Raw genomic sequence first — 8,366 nt, 5'->3', positions numbered from 1 at the left:
TAAAGCATCTTCCGGAGTAAATAAAGATGGACGCTTCTAAAGCTTGTCGGCATTGACAGCTGAGGTAAACTGTGGACAGAAAGCGGGTCCATCCAGACTATAGCAGAAACACACCACGAATTTAGGCATAAATCTATAGACAGTCTAAATTTAATGTTTTTGATCTCTCATGGCTGACTAAAACATGTACCGCAGGGTCACCAATGCTATGATTATGCACTCGAATTGGAGAGGTCAGAAAGCCAAAGTGCAATCTACTGACATCTAGTGGTGAAAATTTTACACACTGTAAATGGAATTAAGCATTAATCATCCATTTATTAATTTCAGATGTAATTGTATGTTATGAGGGAATTCTTGTTCAAAATGGACTCAGACCATACTTTGAAGGCCCAGACGATGAGCAGTATGTAAGGTTTTATAAATGAATAACTAAAGAATAATAAAATACTAGTTTAGAACCTGATGAGTAATGTCACAGTGTGATCTTTTTTTGTGCACTGTGCCACCCTCACCGTTAAATGATGACTCATGATTTATCTACAGGTTTTTATTTGAGAAAACAGCGTATGCATTTCCTAAGATGAACTTCTAAAATTAGATCTTCAATATGATGTACCAGCCTTTCATATTGTGCTGTTTCATCCAGGCTATGTAAAAGCGCACAACACTGTGGAAAATATATTTCATAACCAAGAAATATATGATGTCTGCCACAGTACTGATGAAAAAACAAGTATTTGACTGCAACTATGTATGAGTTCCTGTGGAGAGAGCTATAAATGCAATATAGACAGTAGTACACATTTCACATTTGTTTTGCTTTTTGTCTTTTATTTTAATAAAATGTTTAAAATCCCATCATCTTCGATTAATTTTGACTCCAGTATATAATATTAATTTTAACAATTTTTACTTTTACAAGGAAAAAAGAAATTTTATGTAACCTCCTAAATTCCTATTATTCTTTACGCTTGAAGTAACCAGAGAGCAATCAGAGTAACATTAACTATTACTACTGAATGCTGTTGTGACTCTTTAATGATTCCGTGTTCAAGCTAATATGGGGTGTTATGTTGGCCTCTGGGCAACTAAAATGAATGAGGGGGAAACATGGTCTTGATTAAATGTTAGATGGCACACAACATTCAATCTTTAGCGCCACAGTTATGTGCTGTGCGGCTGGGCTACAAGCCCAGTCATTAACCCCAGCCTCCTTCCAACTGCCAGTGCCAGTGAACATAGGCTGAGTGGCAGGTTTCCTCCAGAACATTTTTCAAAATGCAAAACAGGAATGTCTATGGGAGATGAGACAGCAAAATAGCAGAAAAGCACGGCCAACCCAAGAAAAATAGTGAGATAAAAAATGTTAATAAGTGTATGTTTAAAAAAAACAACTAATATCATGAGAATGTTGTTATATACAAAAGCAATATCAAGTAAGTTATGTAGAGGCATTATTTGGAGGGATTTTGCTTTCCTTTCAGGAAGAAACTGATGTCATTGTGTAGGAAGTGCAGACTTGTCAACGCTGAATATTTTGCAGCGCAAACAAGGCACCAAGGCAAAATGATGTTAAATCAGCTTGGAAGGAGGGAAACCAATGTGGTGAATAGCTGTTCTGGCTTCTCGGGAAATAGAGCCTAATGGGGGGAGATATTTAATGATAAGAAGAAGAGCCAAACAAAAGCTGGCAATAAACCGAAGAGACAGTTTGGGGACAGAAGGGGCCATCAACAGCCAGAACCCAGCCGGAGAAGATGCAGCTGCACCTCCTCTCCCGAGATGGCTAGATGGATAGTTTTTGGAGGAAAAAAATTCATTCTAAAAATGTCTTTCTTTTAGTAAAAAGTAATAGGTGCGCGAATTGCTACAAATATCAATAGTATTGATAGCAATGCTGGTATTGGTATCAGGTCAGTACTTTGTTTCTGTCCTTTGGAAATGAAAGAAAATACCTCAAATGCGCACTGGGAAAAATAGTAAAAAAAAAAAAAAAAAAACATACAATAGCTGGGAAAAATGTTATGTATCTGGAGTTCAGAACATTTGGGAAATTGATACAAGATCCCAAAAGCATCACACGTCCTGCAGTTCAGGGTGTGGCTACTACAGCTCATTTGCCAAACAAGAAGCACGGCACTCCCAAATATGCCTCCCTGTAGGAGCATTGGACAACCAGCCACAGAGCTGTAACCTCACCTGCCTAGTCTACCAAAGACTGACTCAGCTTGTAACTGTAACAGCCATATCTGTGTCCAAATGGCTCTTACACTTTGTAGTATTTTATAGAAATAAGAAGCATGCCACATCTGATAGATGATGTTTGTCAGGCAAACGGAGTATTCAAAGTGCAGAGTGTAGTGATGGGATTTCTGGCTGTTTTTAGAGAACCGGCTCTTTCGGCTCACAACCGGCTCTTCAGGTTGTTTTGTTGCTTTAATTAATTTATTATTAACAACAATATAAAATTATGCACAAAACGAATTACTAATGTAAAAAAACTGTGGTTTTATTTATATATGTTTATATATAAATATATACGGTGGCCCCTAAAGACAAAGCACGTACAAGATTTATATATATCTTTTCCATATGGAAAAGATATATATAAATGTTATAAAGTTTGTATCTGTCTTGTGTGAAACTTGTATGAAATTATATAAATCAATTATAAATTGAATTATATAAATGAAACTTGTATGTTTTGGATATTTACTAAAACAATATATGAAAGTAATGAGAAAGTGGCCACTTTCATGAGTAAATCTATACGCCTTATGCAATTCACTATATGAAGTAGGCCACATCTTATGCAAGTCTCTTATTAATTTTTTACTATTTCTTTTCCATATGGAAAGATTGTCATTGTCTGGATTTAGCCTCAAGGAGACTGGACCTCCCTACCACTCAGACCTTCTTGAACTGTGTTTCACTTTTATATTTCTTCTCTCTTCCAAGTGAATGCAGTGATTTTATTACAGTAAATAAAACTGCTTTTGACCAGTGTGAAGCGAATTGTTAGGGCTGCCACAAACGATTATTTTGATAGTCGACTAGTCACCGATTATTTTTGCGATTAGTCGACTAATCAGATCATCATCCATTGGACGTAAAACTACAGCTTATTGCACCAGCAGAATCTGCTCTTATAACTATCATTAGCTTACAGCTTGAAGTGTTTGTGCTAACTAAAAATAAAGACAAGATGATAGTTTATTAAATTTTAATGAAATTTGCAGATTGTTTCGGTGAAGTTTAATAAACTCCTTGCTATCTAAAATATAACAGGACACCGGAGTATATTCTCCAGCGTCTCACACTTCTGATAATCCGCTGTCTGCTTGATGTTTATTCAGCTGTGTAAAAACTATAACTTTAATCTCAGACAAACCGATTTACTCAGGAACAAATAAAATACTAAAAAAAAAGCCAAACAATAACATTTTAAGTTATCTAAGTGACTCATATATATATTTAACCTGAGTAGCGAAAGACGGCGGTGGGTTTGAAAACGATTTGCGGGGAGTCCGGTGTTCTCACGGCGCTAGTGAGCCTCGCCCCCGGCTCGCTAACGAGCTAGTGGGTAACAGATGTCTCCGAAAACGTCGGAGCGCTTTTGAAAATATGTGGTGTCCTGATAAACTGAGCAGATATTTGAGGTTTACACAGCTACATTCTCGCCTGAAAATATGTTAAACGTTTATTTTGTGACCCAGAAAGAATAATAAGAGTAACATTAAAACTAACTAGCTGCCGCCATTGTTGGAAACTGCGCTGGGCCGCGCTATGAATTCTGGGACACAGCTGCTTCTTCTTCTTCTTCTTCGGGGTTTAACGGTAGCTGACATCCTTGTACATGCAATGCTGCCATCTTCTGTTTCAGTCCGTTATTACACTCTTAAATCCTGCCACTTATTCCTGCGTCTTTTGTGATCTTACAAAGCTTCAAACGACGCGTCGACTATTAAATCAGTCGTCGACGATTTTGATAGTCGACGTAATCGTGACTAGTCGACAAATCGTGGCAGCCCTACGAATTGTGAAAACATAAGGGCTGTTTTTAATATTTGCATCATTGCACCTTAGGCAGGTCTCCAGCTCATGGACATCACCAAATGCTGCTTTTCCTCTCGCCGAAGGAAATGAGAAAAACGGGGGGACTGTGTATAGAAATGGCCATAATCACATCCTCACATTTGATTTCATATCCCCTGTTAGCGTTCTACTTGCACTAGCTCTAAACCCAGATAAATGGAGAGCGTAGTGTCAAGAAGGGCGTCCGTTGTAAAGTCTTTGCCAAAAACAAGTATGTGAATTGTAAAGAATAAGACTTCCATACTGGACATGGTACGGGACCAGGTTAACAACAGTTTCTGCCACTGTTGGCCAACAGGGTGCCGATGTTAACTGTGCTACTGTTTCTACAGACAAGGAAAAGAGTTGTTAGGAGACTGGTGTGTATAATAGAGAGAGCTGGCTGATACGATGTACAGATGGAAAGCAGTTGTCCACAGAGAAAATTTGTGGATGTAGTGAAGGAGGACACGCAGGATGATAGGGATAGGGTGAGATGGAGGCATATGACTACTGTGGAGAAACGTAAAGGGAGCATCTGAATGAAGTAGTGTAATGTACAGAGGTGAGAAAGTGACAAATCTCCTTGACAAAATACTCTTTCACCTCTGTATTAACAAAATCAAAGTATTGCTGCTAATTACACACAGCCCTGTGATAGACTGCCTCTCACCCTACAACAGCTGGGATTGGCTTACCCCCTCCTAATAACAATAACAATTGGGTAAGTGGATGGATGGATATTAATACAACATAAAATAGACAGAAACAGTACACCTCAAATAATAAAAAATATTTTTAAAAAAGAAGCAGGCAAAGCTGGACACACACACACACACTCTTCCTCTTCTACATCGGCTCTTGGTACTTTTAATTATCTTAAACTATGCGGGTCAGCCAGTTCAGCTGATGTCTGAAACAGGCTGTTCCAGCTCCAACTGCACCGCACGCAACCAAAGAAAAACAGACAGTAGACCGACTTCACCTCTCCTACTCATCATTTACATAAAATGTCAGTTTCTCAGATACTTTCACACATGTTGATGAATAAATCTGTGAAACAATGTGTATCAACATACAACAACCAGCTGTTTTCAGGGGCACCAGAATGTGTCATGCGCCGTGGTGCGCGGGCACGAAAGGATCCAGGCGCAGACTCCGAGCTAACGAAAAGACACTTTATTAAAACAACGAAAGGCGACCCGGGGAAAGTAGAGAGCAAAACAGAAACTAAAAATCCGGGGAAACAATGACACGAGGAAGCCGGGATCGGGACGGCGGGGGGCTGCAATAGAAAGGGGAGATGATTACTAGGGAGCCAGGAAGCGGGGAGAACATATCAGGACTGAGTTAGAGTAGGGGCTTACGATAGAACGGAACCGTGGGAGCTCGGGAGGGAAGTGTGGCAGTCCGTGGGGGCAGGAAGTCCGTGGAATGGCGAGTGGGCCAGGTGAGCGCCGCGAGATCCAGTTGAGCCGGAGGACAGGCAGGTAGCAGACGCCGAGTAGAAATCTGGACAGAAGTAGGCAGGTTAAACAAAGTTCCAAGCAGAAGAGAATGCACACTTTTCGTGGAAGTCTGGTTACCACTGTGGGGATGACTACGGACTGGCGTGGAGCATCCGTCAGCGCCGGATTAAGTGGATCTCCGTGTAATCACCGGGATGGAGAGCAGGTGTGCTAGTGATGGCCCAGCCCGGGGGTGTGGCTACCCGAGCATCACGCATTCCACAGACCATGACAGAATGAGCTGGTTCAGTCTGTTTTTTTGTTTGACACAAGGTTGCTTTGCTGCGTCTGTGAACTTCAACTTCTCTTCGACTATGTACAGACCTCTGGCATCACAACAGTAACTACTTTTTTATTTAAAAAAATCACAAAGCAATCACAAGTATGTTACATCTGCTTTAAAGTTTGGACAAAGTGAGCTCTAACAATTTAATATAGTCCTGTCAAAAATATGTTTGACAGTTGTTCCAATAGTATTTGTGGGTATAAAACAGCACAAAGAAATATAACTTCAGATCAATCCAGGAACGTCACTGTTTTCTGTTCTCTCAGAAATTACATTGAAAGAAGTCATGATTTTTTTTTTTGAGCATACAACAGAGAACTATAATTATCCACAAACAGCAATCTGGAGTGTTATGTGGTGTGTTGACACCACACTGGGAGCTAACACCCAGCTTACTGTATGAGAACACTGAGATAAAAAAAATTATAAAAGACTCATTTGATCATCTGTGACTGTGTATGAGGGTCACCCGCGGGATGGTGGTGGAGGTCCTTTAATGTAAGGTGCTGGAGTCCTTCATACTTCCCTGCTTCTCACTTTGGCTCCCTGTCTGAGCACATCTATGGCTCCTTATCTCTCCATGTTTATTCTATTTTGAGCAAGGTCTTCCCAGGTACAGGCATCTACTAAATATTTTGAGAATGACACTGACTTTGTCTGTAGTCTTTTTGTGAACTCTGCACCTTTCTTCCGCCTTGATCCTGCATTTGATCATGATCATAAGTTACAAAGATTGCAGTGGAAAATATAGAGGAAAGCGGGGATTGCATTTAGGTGCCAATTCAAAAAAGCTTTGAAGAACCATTGAAAAGAAAAGGCATAAAATCAAATGGTTAAATGATCAAACACACTCTTCCCCACAGAGCAGGAATAAGCGTCCACAATCATAAACCCACTACAAGGCCAAAGGCACTCTGGTGCCTCTCCTCTCCTCTCCCTGACCTCAACTCCTCCTGCCTTAGGTACCAACCTTTGCAGTTGACTCCACATATATATATATATACACATATATGTGTGTGTGTGTGTGTGTGTGTGTGTGTGTGTGTGTGTGTGTGTGTGTGTGTGTGTGTGTGTATGTATATGTAATATGGCAAAAACAGTGTTTCTACAATTCTAATGAGTGTGAAAGTCAAAATGTGGTGTGAACACCTTTATTCTTTAACACAGCCTGAGCTCTCTAAGGAAAGCCTTTTCATCATTTCTACAAGTAAGTCTCAACCAGAGATGGGCAGTAACGCATTACTTGTAATGTGTTACTGTAATCAGATTACTTTTTTCAAGTAACGAGTAAAGTAAGGGATTACTATTGCAAAAACGTAATTAGATTACCATTACTTTCCCGTAGGAACGCTGCGTTACTGCGTTACTAAAAGCGTGATTTTTTTGTGAGAATGTCTCATGACAGTGACGTAGGCGAGTGCGACGTTTGTGACAACAGCTGTGTGCAGATCAACAATGGATCATATATCGAGTGTGGGAGAGAGTATGAGCGTGCAGCGTTTAAAGCGTGGAAGTACTGACCTTACTTTGAGTTTGATTCCATAAAAAGTGACAAAAACATTAGCGTCCATTGTGCGTGGGAAGAAAACTTCTTTTTACAGCGAAAAAACCCCCTAAACTTCCAAACAAGTACCAAGTGCGCTACGACGTAATGGGAAACTCACAGAGAAACTCGCGGAATCTTCCACTGACCGCTGCGGCTCACCTGCTCCAGGGTAAACCTCCGCCTACACCACTCCTGCTTTACAGGTTAAAATAGAGCAAAAGGGCCGCTAGTCTTTGACTTTTCTGCTGTGTTTTACTTGCATCTATTTGAAAGAGTGAGTGTAAACACAAAAGAAAATTATTTTATGTGCTGGAATGTGCAGAAAATAGGTTTAAATGTTAAACAAATTTCTTCCAGTCAGAGAATGTTGCATATAATTACATTTTTGCTTGATGCATAAAGTTAAAAGATCAAAACTAATAAAACAAGTTTTAAAAGGGACTTTTCCATTTGATTACATTTTGTATGATGGATTATGCAGAAAAAGTAGAATTGGGCTGAAAGATCTATCACTTTATCACCTATTCAGGTTGTAAATCGTGTTTTTAAAAAGTAACTAAGTAACTAAGTAATTAATTACTTTTGAAAACGAGTAATCAGTAAAGTAACGGGATTGCTTTTTTGGGGAAGTAATCAGTAATTAGTTACTGATTACTTTTTTCAAGTAACTTGACCAACACTGGTCTCCAGGAATCGTTTTCTAGGCTTCTTTCAGAGCTCTTCTTTAGATGTTGCTGCTTTTTATTTTCTGTCAGCATTATCCCACACTGCTCCACTAGTGTCGAGGTCCGGCCTCTAGGGAGACCAATCTATGACTGTTGTGTTCCACTGTGTGCTTTTCTATCCACGTATGCTTTTACTGCATTGGCAGTGTGTTTGAGATCTCTGTCATTTTAAAAAAGCTGTTTCCAGTCAGATCCTTTTCAGATTATTTTTGACAGTAGATCAA

The 8,366-nt window shown here is 39.7% G+C and overlaps 1 long non-coding RNA gene across 1 annotated transcript; it reads right to left on the bottom strand.

The window, feature by feature from the left end:
- Positions 1–5,256: 5,256 nt before the first annotated feature.
- Positions 5,257–5,812, bottom strand: LOC146717209 (uncharacterized). The gene is made up of 3 exons (XR_014921881.1): positions 5,664–5,812; positions 5,445–5,589; positions 5,257–5,362 (listed from the first exon to the last, which is right to left on the bottom strand). It is a non-coding gene; the product is annotated as an uncharacterized LOC146717209 (long non-coding RNA).
- Between the last annotated feature and the right edge of the window lie 2,554 nt (positions 5,813–8,366).

This window comes from Copadichromis virginalis, linkage group LG2, assembly GCF_057382275.1.
Source record: "Copadichromis virginalis isolate Kocher_CV1m ecotype Utaka linkage group LG2, C_Virginalis_male_GT1.1, whole genome shotgun sequence".
Classification (NCBI taxonomy): Eukaryota; Metazoa; Chordata; class Actinopteri; order Cichliformes; family Cichlidae; genus Copadichromis; species Copadichromis virginalis.
This window is presented reverse-complemented; position numbering and strand designations above follow the sequence as displayed.